Below are 25,106 nucleotides of genomic sequence, written 5' to 3'. Positions count from 1 at the left end.
CATTCTTACAGATATACAAGTAGGCAGTAGGTAACAAGTCTGTTATTCTTAAATGATAATTCAATACAAGGACATCACCCCAGGTTCAACCAGTTCAGGTCACAGGCTACAGTGTGATGTGTGTGCAGTACAGCACTGGAGGAGGAACCAAATAAAAGAACATGTTTGCCGGACTGTCTCTCTAGCCCAGGGCTACTCAACCCTGGCCTGGAGGGTTTGTTATGCATTAGAAATCAAACCACTGCAGCTGGCAATCTTGCAAAATTGCCCAATTGGCACATTAGTGATTGTCCAATTTAATTGATGACTTTCATATGCCACACATGCAATTCATTTAAAATAGTAAGAGAAAATGGTAAAATGCAGGAGGCTTTTTAGAAGTTGTTTAAGATGCCTAATTAAAGCACAAAGTGGTCTATCATTTTCATATGAGTGCCTATTGTTTCTGCACACTACTGGATATTATTGATAAATACATTTAAAAAAAAAAAAGAAGACGACATGTTAATTGTAATTTAAACACTAACTAGACAATGTACTTACAGTTAACAACCAGAGTAAAATTGTATCAATTGAAATGGTCTGACAGAGTGAACTTAATAATGAGCTTGTATTAATATAGAGCTGGTCATGTAGAGTGAGTTTAATGTAGGCTATTACTAACTATAACAGGTTCAACAGCTGAAGTCATGAAAAGTTTATTTTGGTTATAGTCTTCTAAAAAAAGTGTGGTTACAAAGTTATTTGGACAGTTTGCTGTTGGGGGAAAAAAATAACATTCCTAACTGGAGGATGCGATCTTAAAATGTATGTGCTTTAATAATGGTGTGTTCTGCATTGATGGTGGAATTCAAAAGCTTGTGCAGCAACACTTTTAACTATCAGGAACAGCAATCAGGAACTTGTGAATGTGGTTGGGTGGAGGCTGGCAGTAAAGGCCCTCTCTGACAAATGCGGTACTTTGGGGTTATATAAAATGGTATTCAGTAAAACCTGGTGTGCAGAACAGTTGGTAGCTAACATACAAAGTCGTGGATGGATCTCTCAACAGACAGATTATTAGGGTGGGTCTAAATGTACCACCTATTATGTGCTTTAGACTCCCTCGACCCTCTCATCCCAAACTGCACGCAATGTCATGTCTTATGCAATAAGAGACACCCTGCATATGACGTGTTAACTTATAGCAATAAGTGCTGTCATTGAAAACAATTGGTAGGTGAAGAAACAAGGACTGTCACAGCTCAGTTCTGCAGTCTGACGAGATGATTGTTTTTCAGCGATTGAACAAAAAACAAAGTGCATTTCAAAGTATAGATAATCAAGGTTTATACACATTTCTGCACTGTTTTAATTTCAGTACTGTGTTGGTGTTTTAATAGTTGGTATGGAAGTCATAGATGTTAATGGACTAGCAATTTTTAGTTTGACAACCAAGCTTATAAACTTATATTTTAGGCTGTAATTTTATTACGTAGACATGCTTCTGATCATTGTAGTGTTGAGGTCATTATTTGCCCTGATTACAAACTACAGTTTTCCAGCCACACCTCAAGACCGATGGTGGGGAAGCATATTATTGTTACGCTGTGCACTGAGGACCATACACTATGTACTGTATTGGTCTGGAAATTTGCCCAAAGTGAAAAATTGGGTTCATTGTTTTTTTTAAATTTATTTTTAATGGATGGATAACATCACTAACCATCCTGAAGTGATATCAGCCTTCAACCAGCATAGAGCTTGCTGTGCCCTGAATGAGTGCCCAAAAATGGGTGTTGTTGTTCTAAAGCAGGGTTGGGGAATCCTGGTCCTGGAGGGTCGGTGTCCCCCCTGGCTTTTGTTCCAACTATGCCCTAAATTAGTTAATTGGACCAATTATTGCCACTTATTACCAATTATCGGTCTAATTAAGTAATTTAGAGGCACAGTTGGAACGAAAACCATTAGGGACACCGACCCTCCATTAACATGGGTTCCCCACCCCTGTTCTAAATGGCTAAAGATACCGGATGTCTCAAACTACAGCTATGGCAAAAAGTTTTGCATCACCTACAATTTTAGGATTGAGACTTAATTAAAAAAAAAAAAAAAAAAAAAAAAAACTACATGAACATAATTTAGATTTTTTGTTTAACATCATGTAATCAAAGAAATTACAAAAGTCTACCAGAATCCATAATAGTAGTACAGTATTTCATGTTAGATTTTGAAACGTCACAGTTTTTAATTTGTCAGTTTTTTGTTAGGAATTTGGAAAACTAAAAGTGTATGTAATTTAATATGTTAACGTAGCATTATTCAGCAGGTTTCATTCGACTTTCTGAAGCAAAATTAGTTTATTCAATAGGGTGATGCTAAACCTTTGGCTATAGCTGAATGCTTAAATGTCTTTACATTCACAATTTCACAATCTTGCCATGGCAATATATTTGAGTTACAGTCCCTTAAGGAATTGTGGATAAATTCAACAGAAAATACCAATGATTTGGAAGACATACTCCTGACAATTTTTATGTTTGGGTCATTAATCAGCTGTAGAATAATCAATGAAAATTATTCTACATCAGGTATAAATAAATGTAAATTGCTGCTAGGTTTCTGTTTCCTGTCTTGACATGTTCACCAGGAGGTATTTGGTTGAATATGGGAAAAGTTAAGGTCATGAAGACTATCCTCATTTACACAGATCTCCTGCTTATACTCTTAATGGAAACTGTTTGGTATAATTATTCTTAGGCAAAAGGTGCTTACCACCCCTCCTCTAAGTATTGTTCCTCCCAAGCATTGCTTGTAAGCGGATAAATGCCCTGTTGTCAGTACCAAAGTCACTGGAAAAGAAACTGCTGATTATATTAGGCACCGTAGCCTTTTGCAGCATGAAGCAGATTTCCTGTTTTCTCCTGTGACAAATACAAAAAGCACTTTAAACTGCTAGGGCATGAACACATGATTTATTTCTGCAATGCTAAGTGTTTCCTTTATTCAAGAAACTGCTCTGTAGATGTGACAGCAACCCATTTAATACTTTCAGTCTTCACTTCTCTCCTTCTCATGCACCTCAGATAGCTATTCCTTGAGCATAAAGAGAGAGTGTTGGGCACCAATAAATCATTTCTGACAACAGTTAGAGACACTAATGCATATGAGAAAAATTATATTGAAATTATGAAAATGTCATGATGGTGGTCTTTTACTCTGCAGAATGAATATCATAGCATAGTGAGCTGGTCTTTTTAAACAACAGTCCGGTCCGAGATTTTTTTGTTGTCGTTATTTACTGTCAATCTAATCATATTGTTGCATCCTCAGTCAAAGCCAGGACTTTATTATATTTCTTAAGCTGCCTGCCCAAGAATACTTGCAAATACTATAAAAATTTCTTACCTGATGAATTAAACAACAGAACTTTGATTACTGTCTAGTAGCTGACCATATTGGGAAGGCATAGCTACTGTTCAACCCCCAAGGTTATACCTGATAACACCAAAACGAACCTGGGGTACTGATTGTATTAGGCATATATTTAAAGGTGCACTTGCATTTGAACATTAGTTTTCTGGGATGATTTTGGTAAGGAGAAGCACAGGCAGCAAGTAGGGGCTAATTAGGGGCAGACTGGCAGTACATGTGTTTGTACAGCCTGAAACTGCGAGAGGTGTGACAAGGTAGAATAACATAGGAGGCCTATTTCACTGCATGGACTCAGCCATGGCTAATAAGTTTAAAGTGCTTGAATAAAGCAAAAACATTTTGATGACAAACGAGCAGTTGTTTTATTTACTGGATATCATTAGAAACCAGGGAACAGGCACTATAAAGAAGTATCTGCCATTTCACCTTCATAAATAACCAAGTAAGCTATCAGGTCTATGTTTATTGATTAAGTTGGCATTCCCTCAGTTTCGATGCATATCTGTGGCCTTTGGTAAATACAGCTGACTGAACTGCAGTGTATCCAGGGAAACTTTGAAAGATCAGTTATGTCAAACCTCATCCGTGATGTTCCTTCTCTGTGCTCCAATACAGTGTGACAACTAAAACAGCCAGTAACAGCACATCTTTGCATAGCTCAAGGAAAAGTCAGGGATTATTTCTTTAGTAACCATGTGAGGGGGAGAAAAGGATAGCGGATTAGAAAAAGCATTATGAATAGCAGATCACATGCATGATGTAAGGTATGTGCGCAGGTGCATGCTCCTCTACATTTTTCTCATTCCAATCGGTGTTTGGTGACAAATCCAGTAATGTTAATGAAAAAAGGGCAGATGCACTTCTCATACAATATTCTAATTGCACAATGTAGAAGCAATCATGACTCTGAGGCTTCAGATCAGCATTTATCAGCACTTCATTTAACCACATTTTACCTGATTTTTGTGTTACTGAAAAACCTTAAACAATGCCTTTGAGGGTCTGGTTAACTGTTAATGTTAAAAATAGTTCTGCAGAGAAGTGATTAATAATACAGAGAAAGTTAGACTTCAGTGTAGTAGAATCTGACAATATCTCCAAGGAAAGTAAACCCATAAAATAATAATACTGAGCAGCACTATAAATATATGTGGTCAGTATGTCATCATGGAAACCAATTTTTACATTTTTATCCAAGTCATTAGTTAATTTTTTTTGATGACTTTCAAAGTGTAATTGTTTCACCCTAGTTAAGGGATTCAGAAAATGATTGATTAGGGAAATGATTCAGAGCCACATTTATTCATTATCTCTATCCAGTAGAAGTAATTAAATACAAAAATCAACCGGGGGAGACAACTGAAATAGACTATACTGAATGTAGGCCTTACTGAGTAGGATTTAACCATTAAACAGAAGTAAAACCCTCCTAATAAAATAATAAAACAAGTCAAGTTTATAGACACCAAAAAGCAGAAGCCCTACTTTATTTACTTCAAGAGCACTCCCTTCACCATGAAAACCAGCAACTCTGTAGTTAAGAAGACAATAGGTTGGCTAATTCTTCTCAGAAATAGAAACATTTCATGGAAGATGCAGGAGGGAGCAAACAACTGAAAACTAAAAATAACATAATATAAGACATTTCAAGTAGAAAACTGGTCTTTAACAATTTGATTAAAAAGGTGGAATCTATGACAAATTGCTTGCTTTTCAGTATGGTAACTAACAATGTGTTGCAGATAAATTAGCATGCCCTTAGTGGTCAGTGGATTTGGTTTAATTATCTTTATGAGATTTTTAGGGGTCATGACCGTGGTCTAGTAATGTTAAAATTGTTAATAACATCGCAAAAACCTTCATGTACAGTTCTGAGAAATATGGGCACCTTTATGGCCACAGGCTTGTGACAAGGCTTTGTGAAAGCCCCTGTCCCCATACTAAGGCACCTGACCTAACTACCACAGTCAGTCTTTGTTTACTATCCTACAAAACATGTCTCGCTGACCTTCTTTGTTTGTAACTGAAAAAACAACCTCTCTAAATGAAAGGTAACACCGCTTATAGAAATACTGGGTAATAGAATATTGTAATCAAAAACTGAATTTTCATGCCTGGTAAACCAATAGAAATAGTTTTATTGAATATTTTATATGACCGAAATGAAGATACAGTATATAATCATAATGACATTAAGAGGTTTTTGCTGTACCACCAAAAACATTAAAAATCCACTTATGAAGCTGGATGCAAAAGAACCTATCTGAAGCCTTTACTGTGTTCATATACTACGCAATCAGAAAGTATTTTAAAATATTATATTAGCATAGTAACCTTTTTTTCACAATTTCCGTTTTGCTTAATGTACAAAGCCTTTCATGACACCTTCTGAAAGATCCTTCCTCACTATCAGGTCAAGGTCTTTAATGGTTATTGTGAAGCATGTAATTGTCTTGTCTTTGTCTTACAAACCTAATCGCATTGTTACATCTTTTATAACATAGCCTATTCTTGCATTGCTTTTTTTTAAATGCTATGAACCATATGTCCAATTATAAGATGAAACCCCCTGAGAGCTGACACTGTAGGAATGGTATGTTCAGTCACCTTGGTACAGCAGAACAGAGCCCTTGGGTTATGTTGGTCCTGGTGATTAATGGTATATATATATATATATATATATATATATATATATATATATATATATATATATATATATATATATATATATATATATCATAAACTATGCATTCACAAATCAAACCGAAGCACAAGCCCCTGGGGTGAGGCACTGTTAAAATGGGTTCTTTGACAGGAGAGGTACAATGCCTAATGTGTAGTTGTTGTATCAGTTTCCAAAGTTAAGAGAAGAAGGGTTCATTAGAATTTGCTTGCCTGATTCACTGTGTCACATGATCCCATGCCATTTAATCTTCACTGTATGCAGCTGTGTATGCATTTTCACTAGCTCCTTTTTAGAAGACTTCTGTATTACATGTATTAACGTATTCAGAATGTATATCCCTACATTTGGAAAAGCACTTCGTCTAGCTGGCTGATCAAGAATCCATAGTGGTTTAGCAGCAGCATAAAATAGAAAGGGGGGGGGGGTAATGGAAAGTTTTTTATAAGCTTTCATCAGTCGTAAAGCTTTTCTGACAAAGACAAAAATTGTTAACACAGGTTAGCCTTCATGATTTAATAAAGTTGAAATACAGAGACCTTTGACATACACTGGGAGAACAAAGAAACAACAGTGTACCATCTTCAGTTTTCTTTTTTATGAAAAGAAAACAACAAACAAAAAAAAAAAACATCCTCAGAAATTGTTCCAGAGAAACTCCACATACACTATTTTAAAGTAGAAGAAAAAATATATACAGCACTGCAAGGCTGTATGCATTGTGAGCCACTTAGCTTACCTATTGAAGTAAAACAAATTGGCTGTCTGTTGCTAAAGAGAATAGGATCTCATATTCAGCAATGAGCTTTGTTTATGCCCAGAAGTCTTCTGCTTCTGGCTGTGTGTTATAATTAAATCTCACTGTGGTGGATGGAGGCTGGAGCTACCATACAGTCAGACTGTATTATGTATCAAAGGAAACCATATCAAAACTATTATAATTGGCCAATAGCAATCTTCCAATGTATCTGGGCTGTATCCTGCTTTGATGGAAATTGTCTGGACTCTGGAACAGACCCCACAAGGTCCTATTGCAATGGAGCCAGCTGCAGTCTTACCTGAGGGTTCTTACAAATAAATGATGATTAACAAAAACAAATAGCAATTAAAGCTGCACTGCCTTGTACAGTGGGGTGGAGTTCCATTCTCGCGTTGTAAAAATGCATACATTTTTTCTAATTGAAGTGTGCCTGATTGCTTTGTTATTGTTATTTTTTTTAACTTTTGCATTTCGTAAGAAAATCGTTCTTGTTAAATAGTGGTTTGCTGACACTTTCTGCATTTCTGCATTCAGTCATCATCTAATAAAACACTGTGGGTATAATCACGTCACCATGTGACTCCACATTTCTGGAAAATTACTGAAAAAAAAATAAAAACGATACCATATTAACTTGTTACTGCTGCCTATCAATTCGTTTAAGGCAGTAGCACACTTTAATACTGTATGTACAGTTAATCTGGATGCATACTTAATACTGCCTTCAAGAGGACTAGCAAATGTGTGTCATAATGGAATTTTGAGAGTGTTCTCTTACTGCATCTCTAGCTCTGTAATTTAACTACATTGTCTAAATATGGATAACAGACAAATTAATTGGGTCAGAGTGAGCCTCATGTTGAGATAAGTCAGTGGAAATAAAGTTTTCAATGTATGGTTAGGACTCTTCTAGTGGACCTGCAGATTTTACAGATTACAGACATGTTATTCCATGCTGGAGTTTGATGATACCCCAGTGAGTTTTGTACACAGGAAGCTGGAGATTGCTTTTCATGCATCATTAATCTAGCAAGTTGTAGCTGCTGGGGTATCACTTACATCCACTTGGTTTGATAATTAAGTGCCACCTGGATTTAGTGTAATCCTCCATATTCTTACAGATGTAGGCTTGTGTGTTTAAAATTAGCCAGGTGAACTATAAAATTTCATAAAAATTGATTATTAGAAAAGGTCATTTGTTATCATTTTTTTAAGATTACATTTTGTTGTTTGTTTCCATAACATTATGGAAATAATTCTAATAAGGTCATTGTGTCAAAAGCAATATTTAGAACTCATTACTCCAGATTTAGGGAGGGTTGGCCGAATACAAGGTACAAGCAATGTTAAGTGTGTGTTTTATCATTTTGAGCACCAGTATTGAGGAATGAAATGTTCATTATTGTAGTGGCATTGAAGTGGAAAGATGTGCTAGTTTGTCAGACTTTTTTTTAGTTTTATGTTATCTGGACTGTTGATTGTAAAATTGGTTAAATTGATATGAACTTGATTTGAAGTAGAGAATTAATGGTGTAGCACAGGTCAAGGGGAAATCCAGAGTCCTATTTCTTAACTAATTAAACTCCCAATTTGTTTAAAAATCTCCACAGGGATTATATCTACAAGAAACCAAATCAAGTACATAAACATCCCTATTCAGGCACACTGAAAGCATGTTTTAAAATTTGCGATCATTAAAATATGTCGAGCACACCAAACTTACATCCTCGACCTTAGGCAGTTCTTTGTACTTAAAATATTTAAGGGAGAGATGCGACACTTGTGTACAATGTTAAAGCAAGTTAAGATGCAGATATTCGCCTTTACTTTTAATCCTTAACACAAAATAACAGAACCTGATACTTACCCCCCCCCCCCCCACCTTTGATTTTAAGAATAGTTTTTCCTTGTCTTTGTTCTTATATATATATATATATATATATATATATATATATATATATATATATATATATTTTGTACATTTCTTTTCATTAATCTGACATTATATTATAGTGGTCAACATTCACTGCTCTCCCTTATAACAACCAGGAGATGCTCAACAACAGTAAGAACGGGCAACAGGAAGAGTTTTTACACCCTTCACTGCACAGATTGAGCTTATTCCTTCTTTATTTTTTCTTGTAGCATTTGAATAACCATTTATTGAGAATGGGAGACAAAGATTGTGAAAATATAAGGCTTCAGATATCCTTTCTATCTAGAAATCTTATCTGTCCAAATAATTGCTGTATTCTTTCCTTAGCATGAAGAATACTTAATGGGTAATTAACATTCATGGATTTTAATTTTTTTTTCTTCAGAATTTGACATAACATATGATCTATAGGTTTGGTTGTCATTTGGAGTTGAAGATGTGTTACTGGAAACTCTGGTTAGGTATGACCCACTAAAACAAAATGGGTCAGCTTCATTACATAATAAATAAAACGCGGACCACTGCAATGTTACATTGATTGGAACCAAAAAATAATTAAAACAAAATGAAAAAAACATGTTGTAATTCATTGTATTTCATTTAAAGTTTAATTGCAAATTAAATTGACTTCATTATTGCTTAGTGGTTAAAAGGTATAATAATATTATAACAAATGACCAGATTATTGTAATAAATCATTTACATTTTACTGTAATAAATCACCTACATATAGTATGACTATTACCTTATTAAATATCAACTCAGATGTAATGATTTTGGTTTTGCTTTCTTATGTTTCCTTTAAAAAGACTGCAGGAGGTACTTCCAAGCATTTACCACCTAATAATAAAAGGCATTCTTGATACAGTTTACGCATTATTGAAGATGAAATCAGCCGTAATCATATTCTAACATTGTGAAACCTTACCTCTCGTTTCCTAGTTTCAACCTGCAGTTTAGCTTTATTCACATGTCTACATTGCTTATGGGAGAGGTATTAATTTATAATACAGTGTCAGTAATTTACATGAACTGATTTCCAATTGTATACCTATGATTCTCACTAAGTATAATCACATATTCATGACAGATTCCAAAAGTGATGTAGAACTCCAGATCTGTAGCAGACGTTAATAAAACAAACTTTATTCTTGCATTATCAGATCAGAATAATAATTTACTAACGCGTTTTGACAAACACACATCTTCATCTGATATATATATATATATATATATATATATATATATATATATATATATATATATATATATATATATATAATGATCTTAATACCTGTTTTAAGCATGTATTTTGGTTTTGACCTATCTGGTAAAGAAGCCATTCTGTCTCAAACTGTCTCAGTGTTTTGCTTTCTCTAGATAATATAAATGTTCAAAATGGTTCTAATCAAGATGGTGTCTTTTTTATAGAACTGCGATTCCTGTTACTCTTTTATTGCTGAAAGCTCTATATATTCTGCACAAGCCCATTCCAATATCTTCAGAACACATTTAAAGGGTCACTACCTCTGGAGACGTTATAATTAACTGGCTGCATTTTTTACAGAGGTAAACTCAGCCAGGAAATCAGAAGCATTTAAATCTGTGAACCTTTGAGCACAGCTTCAATAGACACACCAAGGTGACATTTTCCTTTCAGTGTGCCAAAATGATTGCCCTCAATCTTTCTTTGTATTGACACTGATGTTCATTTTGTGATTTGCATTAAATGTCATTTTTTTTATATAAATTATACTTCATTTTAACTTCTGCACATGCAGTCTACAGTATCTTTATTAATATGATAACTGAAAGGTTTTTATTCTGCTTTAGATAATGTGTTACTGGAATAATAAATGTGCACTGCAGACATTTAGGACAGCTGCATGAGTTTGAAATAGATACATGTTGCAATCACAGTTGCAGTCAAACTTCTTAGAAATAAATGTTCAAATAAAACAAAAATACTACAACAACTGCTCAGAGAATAAAGTGAACGTTATTATATTTCTTTGCATTATTTCACTGTCCCTCCCTTTTGTTTGCATCATTGTGAGTGCTTCTCGTTGCAGGTGCTCAGGGGCTTTCACCTTGTTTCTGGAGATGCTCTTCAGGTCTAGTTATATATACCCTTGGGTAAATCAGCCAAAGTGTCCGCATAGAAGTAAGATTCAGCGTCGTCTAGTGATCTGTCACTTTGCAAGCAAGTTTGCTTTAGTTTTGCTGGCAATGCACTGCTGAACACTTGATGGTGCTGAAGATTATTTAAAAAAAAAAAAAAAGCTCTGGATAATTAAGTATATGTTAGGATCCCAAGGTGAAATTTGACCCCATCGGCTTGGGATCAGCTGACATTTTTAGAAAGACGAAATCTTCTTATGTTCAGCTTGGTGTTTTCTGTAAAGATCCCCATTGTAACGCAGAAAATTCACTTTACCTGACCTGAAACTGAACTGAAGAAGACCCGATACCGGATAACGTGTTTAAGATAATCTTTTTTTTTTTTGCACATTGAGCTTTACCAGCCTTTAGTTGATTAATGCAAATTGAAATATGTGGTGGTATAGCCTTGAAAACATTTCTGTTGGAGTGAAATCAATAAGCTAGCCCAGCAGGAGGTAGAACATGAGCCTCAAAAAATCCTGTGTCCCTATCTGCTAAGAAATAAATACCATTAAAAAATCAAATACTGTTCCATACAATACAATGGGTTGTAAAATCAAATACTGTACCATACCGTGGAATGGGCTTTTTTAGGACGATAGGGCACCAAAGCCATTTATATAGCAGGTAAGATTTGCTGGAAGAATTGTTCTATTTTTTTTTTTTTTCAGTTAAAAAGTTAATTGAATTTGGTCCCTCTAATCTACATCTGGCAGAACTAACCACTTTTTAAATTTTTTGGTTTTGTTTCAAGTACTGCATTTAGTGATTGCTGTTCGGAGAGCTGACCTGATTGAAAGCTGTATTGACATTTAAGGAGCTCCGATTATAAGCAGCAAATTCAAATGGCATTTGACAGGCCTGCTGCAAGTGACAAGGTTTCTAATAAACCCACAGGTTGCTAGGTTTCCATTCACAATTACTACAAAGGTACGTGCTCGTGGCAAGTTTATATAACCCATTTACTGATGCTCTGCTTGACATTGTTTATCTGTAAAGAGCATGTCCACTGAGCCTAGTGGCCAGGTTTGGTTTTCTATATGAATCTTGCATACTCCACTGAATAGATGGGGTAGCTGCTTGCTGTGCTCTGACATTATTTAGCTGCAGGACCTATCTGTGTGATTGACACAAGGAAGAATCACAGCATGAGATTCAATTGATGGAAGGATGTGCTGCATCTTGTTTCCAGTCTTTTGAGCAGCAGAGCCATGTGAGTCAACTTGAAGAACATGAAGTTTCAATCATTCATGTCTATGCACACCACTAAGCAGCAGTCTAATTATTAGCGAATCAGTCAGTAGTTAAAACTTCTGGTCTCTCACAGCAAAGTTGTGTTTTATTGACTCTGTGTATATTGAGGGGAGCAGTGTATATTGATGGGAGCAGTGTATATTGAGGGGACCAGGAAGCAGTGTATATTGAGGGGAACAGTGTATATGAGGGGAGCAGTGTATATTGAGGGGACCAGGAAGCAGTGTATATTGAGGGGAGCAGTGTATATTGAGGGGACCAGGAAGCAGTGTATATTGAGGGGAGCAGTGTATATGAGTGGAGCAGTGTATATTGAGGGGACCAGGAAGCAGTGTATATTGAGGGGAGCAGTGTATATTGAGGGGGGAAGTGATTATTGAGGGGACCAGGAAGCAGTGTATATTGAGGGGAGCAGTGTATGGTGGTTAAGTGTATGGAGTGGTTAACATGTAGAAAACAGAAAGTACTGATTAGAGTCAAAACCTTAGAACGGAGTGTGATAACCAGTGGTGTACCACAGGGATCAGTATTAGGTCCTCTGCTATTCCTAATCTACATTAGTGATTTAGATTCTGGTATAGTAAGCAAACTTGTTAAATTTGCAGACGACACAAAAATAGGAGGAGTGGCAAACACTGTTGCAGCAGCAAAGGTCATTCAAAATGATCTAGACAAGATTCAAAACTGGGCAGACACATGGCAAATGACATTTAATAGAGAAAAGTGTAAGGTACTGCACGCAGGAAATAAAAATGTACATTATAAATATCATATGGGAGATACTGAAATTGGAGAAGGAATCTATGAAAAAGACCTAGGAGTTTTTGTTGACTCAGAAATGTCTTCATCTAGACAATGTGGGGAAGCTATAAAAAAAGGCTAACAAGATGCTCGGATACATTGTGAAAAGTGTTGAATTTAAATCAAGGGAAGTAATGTTAAAACTGTACAATGCACTAGTAAGACCTCATCTTGAATATTGTGTTCAGTTCTGGTCACCTCGCTATAAAAAAGATATTGCTGCTCTAGAAAGAGTGCAAAGAAGAGCGACCAGAATTATTCTGGGCTTAAAAGGCATGTCATATGCAGACAGGCTAAAAGAATTGAATCTGTTCAGTCTTGAACAAAGAAGACTACGCGACGACCTAATTCAAGCATTCAAAATTCTAAAAGGTATTGACAATGTCGACCCAAGGGACTTTTTTGACCTGAAAAAAGAAACAAGGACCAGGGGTCACAAATGGAGATTAGACAAAGGGGCATTCAAAACAGAAAATAGGAGGCACTTTTTTACACAGAGAATTGTGAGGGTCTGGAATCATCTCCCCAGTAATGTTGTTGAAGCTGACACCCTGGGATCCTTCAAGAAGCTGCTTGATGAGATTCTGGGATCAATAAGCTACTAACAACCAAACGAGCAAGATGGGCCAAATGGCTTCCTCTCGTTTGTAAACTTTCTTATGTTCTTATGTTCTTATATGAGGGGAGCAGTGTATATTGAGGGGACCAGGAAGCAGTGTATATTGAGGGGAACAGTGTATATGAGTGGAGCAGTGTATATTGAGGGGACCAGGAAGCAGTGTATATTGAGGGGAGCAGTGTATACTGAGGGGACCAGGAAGCAGTGTATATTGAGGGGAGCTGTGTATATTGAGGGGACCAGGAAGCAGTGTATACTGAGGGGAGCAGTGTATACCAAGGGGACCAGGAAGCAGTATATGTTGAGGGGGGAAGTGTATATGAGGGGAGCAGTGCATATTGAGGGGAGCAAGGAGCAGTATATATTGAGGGGAGCAGTGTATATTGAGGGGAGCAGTGAATATTGAGGGGAGCAATGTTGAGGGGTGCAGTGTATATTGAGAGCAGCAATGTTGAGGGGAGCAGTGTATATTGAGGGCAGCAATGTTGAAGGGAGCAGTGTATATTGAGGGGAGCAGTGTATTTGGGTGCGATCAGGGTTACAATTAAACTCATTACGTCCCTTAAATTTGGGAACAATGTGTGCAGTCTGTAAGAGGTGCCCCGCTGCCTGGTGCACAGTGCAATGAGACAATAAGAACAAGATGAGGAGGAGGGCATCGCCCTGCAGTTATCAGTAAGATGACTGAAGGAGGTCCCAGTAGAAGAACAGCTTGTATCGGCATGTTGTTTGGTACTTTGGCCAACGTGATAGTTGAGATTCCCATGAGAAACAGACTGGTTATTGGGATGTGTCTGAGATTGAAGACTGACCAGCAATTGCTTGAACAGATGTTCTAAATTTACTGCATTCAGATCTCTCATGCTACCTCATTACAGTTTCCTTACAAACACATTTTAAAGTATATAAAATTATTGGGAGGCATTTTTATTTGAAAATAAAAATGTCTCATAGCTGATCAAATCAACCCCTAAATCAAGTAACTGTAATGACAGATACCTCTGGTACAAAGGTAAGTGTGCAGAGAGCTGCAGGTTTATGTACAGGTGACCATCTCCCAATTAGCAACAAATGAATCACTTAATTCGGGAGATGGTCACCTTCTGCACAAGGTTTTTAATTATATGTGACTGCCGGCTAGTTTAACAATGCACTAGCCGACAGCCACACATTACCACGAGGTTTTAAAAACAAACACACGGCTCTCGCCATCATAAATACAATAACACTAAATGAACCATAATAAACAAATACAAAATAACATAGCACAGGGGCGGAGGGGGAGACCCCGTTCTAAAAATAAACAAACAATACATTCAAATAGCAGGGCTTTCCTACCACCCTGCTACACATCCTTTAAAGACAACGATCATATGTGACATTGGGCTTATTTCAATTGTACTAGTGGTTTGGGAGACGCTCTTTGTAGTTATTATTAGTATTATGACGTCTGCATAGTGTGATTTTGACGTCATGCAGCATGGCCGCCATACCACACAACCTATGAGCTTCTTACAAACATCAGTTACTCTTGGACTATCCCTCAATTATACCAGCTTTCAGCACTCTGCAATAAGTGGTTTTCGAAAGATGAATTTTTTAATTTGGGCAAGTTTTTTTTTAATCCAATATGGCTGCCAAACCATGTGACTTACAACATATGTTCATTAGCATTTTCCATCTTCCCATAAGCATCTACCAACCTAACCGAATCTTTCGAGTTTTCGAGCAAGTTTTGGCAGAAATAAGAAGAACATAGTGTAATAAGTGTCACACGTGATTCCTTACATTAACCCTTCACCTGATGTGAACAACAAACTGTAATTGTTTGAATCCCTCTTTCTAAGCTTGTATATTATGCTGCCATTTGATTTGATCAGCAGAACAACATCACAACCCCTCACTGATGTTTATAATAGTGTCTTTATCATTAATAGCATACACCTGATCCTGCATTTTAGAAGCACGTTGATCTGAAAAACACATGTGTATCAATAAATCATTGTACTGTGTTATTTATTGACAGATTGGCAAACCTCTTTAGTAAAATGCCAACTTCACTGTGTTATTTTCAATAGACAGCGGTCAGACCTGACTGAAGGAAACTGCTGGGAAACAAAGTACTGCAAGCTTGATTTATCATAGGCAGCTACAAAAAGGTCATATTTCCTCATTTGGGTCCAGCCTCTGACAGGTAACTGATGTTGCTGTGGCTCCAGCTGTGAAGCAGCAGGCTAGGATTAGTAATATTCATCTTATTAGGGATAGATTCCCAGTTTAACAGCGAGGTCCAATTGAACCAGAGGTAGGGAGTCACTTTTATACATTTGAAGCCCTATCAGCCATGAGGTTGCTCATATCCTAAGGCAATTACATATTACTTAAAGCCAGTCCACATTATAATTGTGTTACCCCAAAGAGCATGCCGTGGTTTCAAAATCTTCCTTTGCCAACACCTCTGCATTCGTCTGGCTAATGCTGTTTTCACATTTTCAGAGAACAGAAGTGGAAACATGATGGTGACAGAGAGCACGAATTTCACAACTAATAAAAAATACAGTTTTGAGAGATGAAAAGATTAAATTTAAAGGTTTGATACCAAGACACAAATAAGCCATCAGTTCTTTTTTCATTTGTATTGAATTTTATAGTAACGATGTTCTTCCTGTCAGCAGCAGTGTGATGTAAAGCTATTTCCGCTTACATTTTTATAAGACACATGAAAAATAAAAGCAATCACATAATTCCAATTATTTCAGACATTTTAGTTCTTATAAAACACATATTGGTGGCAGTATTGTTTTATATTACAGAATTTCAGCAGCACACCACTGGATTGGAATGTAAGCCAAAACACATTTGAAACTAAGCCCGGTAAGCATGTTATTCCACTTATGTTGTCCCAGTTAAATGGGATAACAAAAATGTATCCCCACGCTAGATATACCCATGCTTGTGGTATAAATGTATTTATTTATTCTATTTGTTTAGTGTCTGCATTCAAAAGTTTAGGACATTTCATAGTGAACTTAGCTTCCTGGTGGTATCAAATATTAACCCAATAGTTTTCTCTACAACTGTTCTAATAGGTTTTTTTGGTTATATATATATATATATATATATATATATATATATATATATAGTGATGAATTCTGCAGCTCACACGGTTCTGTGCCCCTTTTAAGCAGAGTCCAGGACACAGAAATCGAAGTTCTTAATGCGCTGACACACTATTTTTTTAATAAACACAAAAAAACAAAAAATAAACAAACGCAAACCAAACACCTAGCTCTTATTCTGTGCACTAACACACCGGACAGCTAAGCTGTTTACCGGTACACAAAAACACAGTTTAACACAGAGTCCTACCCATTGTGACTGCTCAGAAACAGGGCACATACCGTCCTGCTTCTCTCTCCACAGCAGGCCTGAACAGACTGGATGTCTTTCTTAAATACCCTGCACCTGGCTCTAATTTACAATAATCACCAGGTGCAGGGGATAATTAATAATTAAAAAACAACAATTAACAATTAAACAGCACCAAGAAATTAAAAACATGCGTTTCCACCTGTTTTAGGCAGGGAGGAATCCGCCCTCCATCCATATATATATATATATATATATATATATATATATATATATATATATATATATATAAGGGGGATCTGATAAATTAAAAAAAGCTGTGTTTATAAAAATAACTCTCTAGAATTCTATACTTTCAGATTGCCTCTCTACAGTGGTAGTCGTTAGTACAGTATGTTCAGTTACTTTTGTTTACATGTATTCAGGACTTGGGACATCTCTCTAGAATTGAAATCTTTACTGTTAGTAGAACTGCTGTCTGTCTGATTGCATCCTGGCCTTGGGGCACTGCAGATCTAATCAATATATTGGATCAAAAAGGTCACCACCCTCTGTGTATCCCTGTCAGTAATCTGACAGATAACGTCCTTTGATTCATTTTTATTATTAATGAAAAAAAAAGATATTTCTCAAATTGCAAAAAATATAATATGAATTAATAAATAATATTTACTTATTACTCTAAGTATTGGATAAAACTAAATATCGTAACGATTCAATGAACACTTTGAACAGTTAAAGCTGTTACAAAACCGTTCAATGAAGATATAGAACAAATAACATAGAAGGCTGTGTGGTCCAGTGGTTAAAGAAACCGGCTTATAACCAGAAGGTCCCTGGTTCAAATCCAGCTCAGTCACTGTGTTCCGTCGTTGTTGTAAGTGACTCTGCAGCTGATGCATAGTTCACAGACCCTAATCTTGTATCTAGTAAAGTGCTTTGTGATGGTGGTCCGTTATGAAAGGAGCTATATAATCGTGGTGAACCAAACATACTAGGTGTTGCCATGGATTTATAAGAAATATCTTCTGAGGTTTGCCTTCCATTGTCTAATTGCAATTTGCAGTGTTCACCTTGCATTGTCTAATTCCAGTTTGCAGTGTTCACCTTGCATTGTCTAATTGCAATTTGCAGTGTTCACCTTGCATTGTCTAATTTAAATTTGCAGTGTTCACCTGTCGTGGTATGAGAGTGTATTTATGGTACTTAGAGTTGATATTCTTCTCAGTGTTTGTTTGTGTTATGAAAACCTATAATTGCATTTCTTACAGATAAAGGTGGTGTAGTATTATTTAAATTGGGTGTTGAGGGTATTGCAGGCACAGTGTAAACACGGCCACAGTGCTGCAGGAGATCAGCAGTTACACAAAGCTGTTTATAATTCCGGAAAAAATACCAAAAGTAATTTCAGGTGAACCGAGAACACAGGAAAACAGCAAGGTTACATCTAATAAGTATTGTTTCCACTTTCACAGACATGATTGTGACTCTGATGGGAAACACAAACAAGAGTCAAAATGTGAAGGACTGTGTTCAGAACAGCTGGCTGCAGGGTGCACCTATACACTTAGTGCTTCATTGTATAAAAATAAAATCCTGAGGAATAATACTAATCAATTTCTTTACACACTGCAATGTAGTATTTACTTGTCTGTAGGTAGATTTATACATACAAATGTTGACAAATATGGTAATTACATGACCGATATTTAGTCAGAAAAGGATACATTTATTTGCCAATACACATATGTTGCATGTCACAATGCACAGAGATAACAAGGGGATACTGATTTATTGCTTACCCAGTGGCACTTGGGGGTTTAAAGACACCTGTTTGTCTTGACAATACAATTCATCATTCGCTTCTGGGTCAAAGGCACTTTCTGGGTCATGCTGATCTGTTTTTTGGTGTGTGGGGGGGTTATATTAGCTGTGGTTCTCAGTATTAAGTGAAAATCACTGAATGCCATGTTAGTACTGATCTTCTCTAATGTTTAATTTTTAGATGCTGCTTCTAGACACGATCCTGCTTTAAAGCAGTCTATAGTAAAGTCAGATGTATGGTGTTAGAGAGATGGTTGTTATGTGCTAATCACACTTTGAAATAGGGAATCAATAAAAAACAATGTAAATGTGAAAATATGGGAGTTTTAGTCCATTAACCATGAGTGAGGCAGGCCGGAGCAGAAAGCTTGAAGACTTTAGAGCTAGCCGAATAGTACAGACACAACTGTGATTGTATTAGCCTTTAGAAAAGCTTTCTGGCACAGTTACTGCAGCGCTTGCAGGACTCGAGACAATGCTGCTAGAGGCACATTGCTAACACTGCTAATCCAGATTCATTTGGGTTTGATTAGTTTTCAGAGGAGTTTGTCTGTGTCAATACCAAACACAAAGTATATCAAGGAATGTCTGCATTTTGCAAGGTAGATTACATGTTGTAGCACAGCGTGGGTAGCCAGTGACAAATTGTGATCACCTGCAGCTGTGTGAAATATTGATGTGAGAGAAATACTCTGATTGATGGGGCTGTGACCTAATCTAATTAATGATGCCATTCATTCTGGTTCCCAATTGAGTTACAGTATTACAGTGTTAATAAAACTTGTTTTTGTTTTTTGGGTTTTTTTGTTTTTTTTCACCTCAGGTTTTAAAACATGGAATATATTCAAAATCAGAAATGGTTTATAACCATGACATACATGTATACTCATTATACAGGACATTTCATGGTTTTGAAAATGACAAAGCATGAAAATGACTATAATATATATATTATATATATATATATATATATATATATGTATATATGTGTGTGTGTGTGTGTGTATATATATATATATATATATATATATATATATGTATATATATATATATATATATATATATATATATATATATATATATATATATATATATATATATAATATGTGTGTGTGGGTGTGTATATATATATATATATATATATATATATGTGTGTGGGTGTGTGTGTGGGTGTGTATATATATATATGTATGTGTGTGTGTGTGTGTGTGTGTGTGTGTGTGTGTGGGTGTGTGTGTGTGTGTGTGTGTGTGTGTGTTTTAAAGATACATGTCATGCATCCTGTAATTATATATTCAGCATATTTGTTTCTGAAAATGTTTTGCATAATATGGTCTTTCTAAACAGCTGACCCATGGAACCTCTGAAGATGTGGTAACTGTGAAACAGGGTGGGACTTCTCTAGTTGAAGAGTTTGCTTGATAGTTTTGAATGATTAATGGTACATTGAACAGTGGAGATACTGTACTACCCAGATAGTTTAATGAAGGCAAATTCTTCTTGGGATGTATTTTCCATGAGAAAAGCTTGTAAGAGAATATTTAGAAAGGACCAATGCCCTGTAGCTTTTCAGCAATTCATTTCAATAGAGACAAACACCAATCCCCAATAACTGGAATGATAAAAATGCTTCATTTAAGTGTTGGTACATTTTGTATTTCTTAGGCTCTTAGACTATTCAGCTTGGTGTCTCTTGGGTTATATGCCTCTGCCTAGGTACATATTTCCACTGTGGGCGTAATTGCCTACGTTGTATGCTTATTATTGAGTGGGCAATTTGCTTGCAGTTTGTCCACAGTGCTGTAGGTCTATCTACCACTTGTGTACTTGGGTACAGGTGTGAAGCTGTGCCTGGAATTGAAAGAGTACTGCAGTAGGAAAACTGAGTGAGGTAATTCCATACTACTACAACTACGAATACCAATATGACTACTACTACGACTACTACTACTAATAATAATAATAATACATGGGCATGTTTGCTTTTTGGAAGCCCTGCAATAGTAGCTTTCATTTGTACATTACTTTTATGCACTGAAGTTTATCAAAGTAACAGAATTTGGCACTTCAGCTCCAAGCACATGCAGCTTCCTTTTTAAGCAAGATCATCCATTCCAGCAAGATTTGTTAGAGGTCTAAAACCGCCAAAATCAATTATTTTTTCCCCTTACTGGCTCCCAGAGGTGAACGCCAGCATTCTAAAAAAAAAAGCAGTTTCCATGCTACTGAATCTCCCTCATTCCATCACCTGCAGGAACTCCAATGAGACTGGCAGGGCAGATAGATTCTGCAAAGCCAGTCTTTGTATATGACTGACTCCCACTGGATTAGCCAGCAGTGCTTGGTTTAATGGAATTGATGGATCTGACGTTGTTTCACCCTCACACTGAGAGGCAATGTTCAAGACCATCAGTAAACAGAGAGACTGTGCAATGCTTCGATGAGACATTTGAAGACCTCTTTGTAGCAGACAGCCTGGCCACTATGTGATAGGCAGCCACAGGTCAGACATGTGGCAGGGAAATTTCACCTCGCTGTGTTAATGTATTCAGCCTCAGTGGCGCCTACAGTAGTCCTGTCTGAGAAATGTGGAGAAAAAGTAATTGACAGCATAGAGAACATTTACCGTTTACTTAAAATGAATGGTAGAATACAGATAATCTCTTGGGGCTATTCTTGAGGCTAATGTGAACTACATTAGTACCAGACATAACTGAGTAAATACAATTTACAGAAACCGTTCATGAGAAAGCTTTTAATTCTTAAATGTAGTTCATTTTCTAATTCTTTGGGCACACTGGTCTTTTATAATTCTATTCCTCACTTTAAATCCAGTTTACGTTTGTTCTGATCTGACGTGAGCAAGCAAGACTTGCACAGGACTGAACAGCACAAAATGGCAAAGGATTGGTCCTAAATCATCATGGCAGTATTTTATTAGAAAAAGATTCCCAAGACTGAATCCTCACGCTAGACTAAATAGTCAGAACTTGAAACATTCAATCACAACTAAACAGACATTCTAACTGAAATATCACTAAAGAAGTTATTTGCTGACTTTTCCCTCACAGACCATTGAAACGACAGATGTTCATTCAGTACTTAGCTTGTGGACAGTGACACTACATGGTTCCTAAACAAGCATGTTAACCACTTGGTCCCATATTGTCAACTGTTTTAATCAGAGAAACTTAAATATAAAGTCATTGCAATCATACAGAAGATTCAGCTGCTCCTTGGAGTTTTACAAGAACTCCCAGTAACCTTCTCAGTAGTCAATTGCTGCATGCGAGATGGGGCTCTTATGGAGAGCTGTAAAGACTGTTCAAAGTGCAGAAAACGTCTTGGAGATTATGTGTAATAAGGGCAGTAGTGAAGATGACACGTAGGCTGCTGTAATGAAGGGGAGGCAAATTGGGTTGAAATAAACTTGGGTGAATAGGCTCTGCAGTAGCAACATCTTATTTTATTTATGTAATGTTCTTTATTTTATTTTATTCAGGCCATTGAATGAAATTACATGCATCACGCTTGAATTATTTTTTTCTGTTTTAATGTGGAATAAAATGCAACAAATTATCTGCTGAATGCTTATGGAAATACAGTCAAACATAGATGATCTTTCTGGAGTAATAGATGAGACTTGCTGTATCTTGCTGAAACAGTAAGGCATTTGCATTGTAATGCACTGTGTTTGGAAACCAGCAACTGGAGGTTTTTTGTTTGCTTGTTTGTCCTCATTCTTCTTGAACTCTTTGCTGTGTAATTGTTTAAAAGTCCCTTTAGCATGATGTTGAGTGAGACGCTTGCTGAAGCCCGGGGGTTGGAAGAAATGGCTTTAAATGCCATGATACTTGATAAGCTTACACACAGGAACTTGTTTATCCACACATTGATAAATGGCTTTGATTTTCATGTAAAGAAGGCAAATGATGTCTAAAGGAGAAGTGCTGATGTTTTTAATTTAAACACTGCATTTGCAGTCATAGCAATAAAACATTCTGACGCATTTCTAGTTTAATGAAAGTGGATCAAAGCCATACCTTTAGAACCTTTACATTTTTTGAGATTTGTGTTCCCTGCACATTGAATTGGCTATTTTGAGATTTCTAATATATATATATATATATATATATATATATATATATATATATATATATATATATATTATATATATACACACACACACACACACACACACACACACACACACACACACATATATATATATATATATATATATATATATATATATATATATATATATATATATATATACTGTATATTGTATATGTATAGTTTATTTTTTAAATTAACATTTGTATAAATGTAACAGCTGTATATACTGTGTATACTGTAGCAGGGTGTAATAATATAAACAGCAAAATCTACATATAGCTATTTTTTAACTTGTTTGTCCTCGTTCTTCTTGAACTGGCTTGGCAAATCGAGTGAATTGTCTGCAGCCATGATTATCTTTCACAGTACTGTGGCATTCAGCAGGAACAATAGCAAGAGAGTGAGGGTTCATTTCCCTTCATGTAATAAGTAGCTTATTCAAGGTTTATGTAAATGTGTATAGGTAAAATCAGGTTCCATAAACTGAGAGAGGGACTGTGGTAAGAAAAATGGGAAAGCTAATTTATTGAAATGCTATTGTCTAGCTCAGCTAAGACCCCATGTCTGCTGTTCTAGCTTTGAAGTTTTTTCAGCCTGCACTAAACAATGCCAACCTGGCGTCTTCTGGGACGGAATGTGATAACAATGTAATTGTGTATTAAGGTATAAAGCTGCAGTGGTTAATTGATTGTTTTAATGTAAAACATGGTCAATCCACGCTGAGGTACTGCCTTGAGGATAAGAAATGGACTCCCAGAGAGGAGGGTTTGGACCACTTATTATTGATTGAAGAGGCATTGGCTGAGTATGGAAGGTCAATATTTACCTGTTTCATAGCTGGATTATAGATTCAAGTTACATGTACTAGCCCAATTCCTAATAAAATGGCTTGGCCAGAACTAGGTCTCAAATGTCTATACAGTCTGATCCATTTAAAACATCATAGTAGAGAAACCTTTCAATGTTGTTCATAAGCATATGTATGACATATGATGGAGAGTGTAGATAACCTAAAATAATTGCAGCAGATAATATGGGTCTCTTCATATCCAGCTTTTATGTGCTGTCCACTGTCTGTCATGTCATCAGCTAAAATGTAAAGCCGTTCAAATGACTGAAGAGTATTGTGATCTAAGACACAGAGCCTGCATTGATAGTGAAGCTATCTTGTTATAAATGAGAAAGTCACAATTATGTTGAAGAGGACATGCTTGAATTCTCTCTTCCTACGACAGTTCCTAAAATGATTTTGATTAGCTTACATCTATGAAGTCAGTATGTGGGTTTGTATAATCTCTAAGGACATGTTGCCCATAGCCTTCCAAGGATAGCAGATTACTAGTTGACATTTGTTATAGCTGAAACATAAGGACATGAAAGCGTTGTTTTAAACTGTGTGCTGTAAGGCATACAAAATCTGCAGCTCTGTTGCAAAGTTGGCATAAGTAATCCTGTATCCTTTGATATTAGGAGACTTTTGGGAAGCAGCCAGTTGTTCCACTCAATTACTGATCCATACTCTCTAAACAGGCATGGGCTACTGCTGAGTGCAGTGCCATCCGTGAACTTTGTTCTAAGTAATTTTGGAGAGCTATTCTCTTGTGTTTGTAGACGCTTGTGATGTGCTTAATTTCCTGATAAATATAGAGTGCTTCTGAGTGCCAGTGCTGTAAATCCATTACCTGTCACACAAGCACTACACTAAGTGCATCACAAAAAAAGCTACAATCCACAGAGAACCAGAGGTGGTTACACATCTGGGAGTGTTTGTTAGGCCATTTCAGCAGGTAGAACATTAGCCTCTGGTCTAGAAAGGGCACCCATTTGGACATGTTCCATTTTCCTCCACCTGCACGTTTGTGGGATGTGAGATGAGAGATGTTTTTTTTTGCTGTTGGAGAAACTATAGAATATAGAATGTTCTGCTTTTCAGTAGTGTTACCTTTAAAACTGATGGTTAATTTTAGGGTTAGGGCTAAGGCTAAGGCTAAGGTTAGGGTTAGGGTTAGGGTTAGGGTTAGGGTTAGGGTTAGGGTTAGGGTTAGGTTAGGTTACGTTAGGGTTAGGTTTAGGTAATGGTAGTACATTGCAGTGCATTGTTCCAAAAAAGTGACTTCATGCTGTTTCTTACATGCATACAGTATACATCCATATACATTACTAA

The 25,106-nt window shown here is 36.4% G+C and overlaps 1 protein-coding gene across 1 annotated transcript in view; it reads left to right on the top strand.

Annotated features, from left to right (window-relative positions):
* The window catches only part of LOC121321302 (heparan-sulfate 6-O-sulfotransferase 3-B-like), a 92,146-nt gene that overhangs the window by 988 nt on the left and 66,052 nt on the right, over window positions 1-25,106 (top strand). The gene's annotated exons all lie outside the window — the stretch shown is intronic.

This window comes from Polyodon spathula, chromosome 9 (assembly GCF_017654505.1).
Source record: "Polyodon spathula isolate WHYD16114869_AA chromosome 9, ASM1765450v1, whole genome shotgun sequence".
NCBI classification, from domain to species: domain Eukaryota; kingdom Metazoa; phylum Chordata; class Actinopteri; order Acipenseriformes; family Polyodontidae; genus Polyodon; species Polyodon spathula.
Note: the sequence above shows the minus strand (reverse complement) of the source record. Positions and strands in the feature narration are given on the sequence as shown.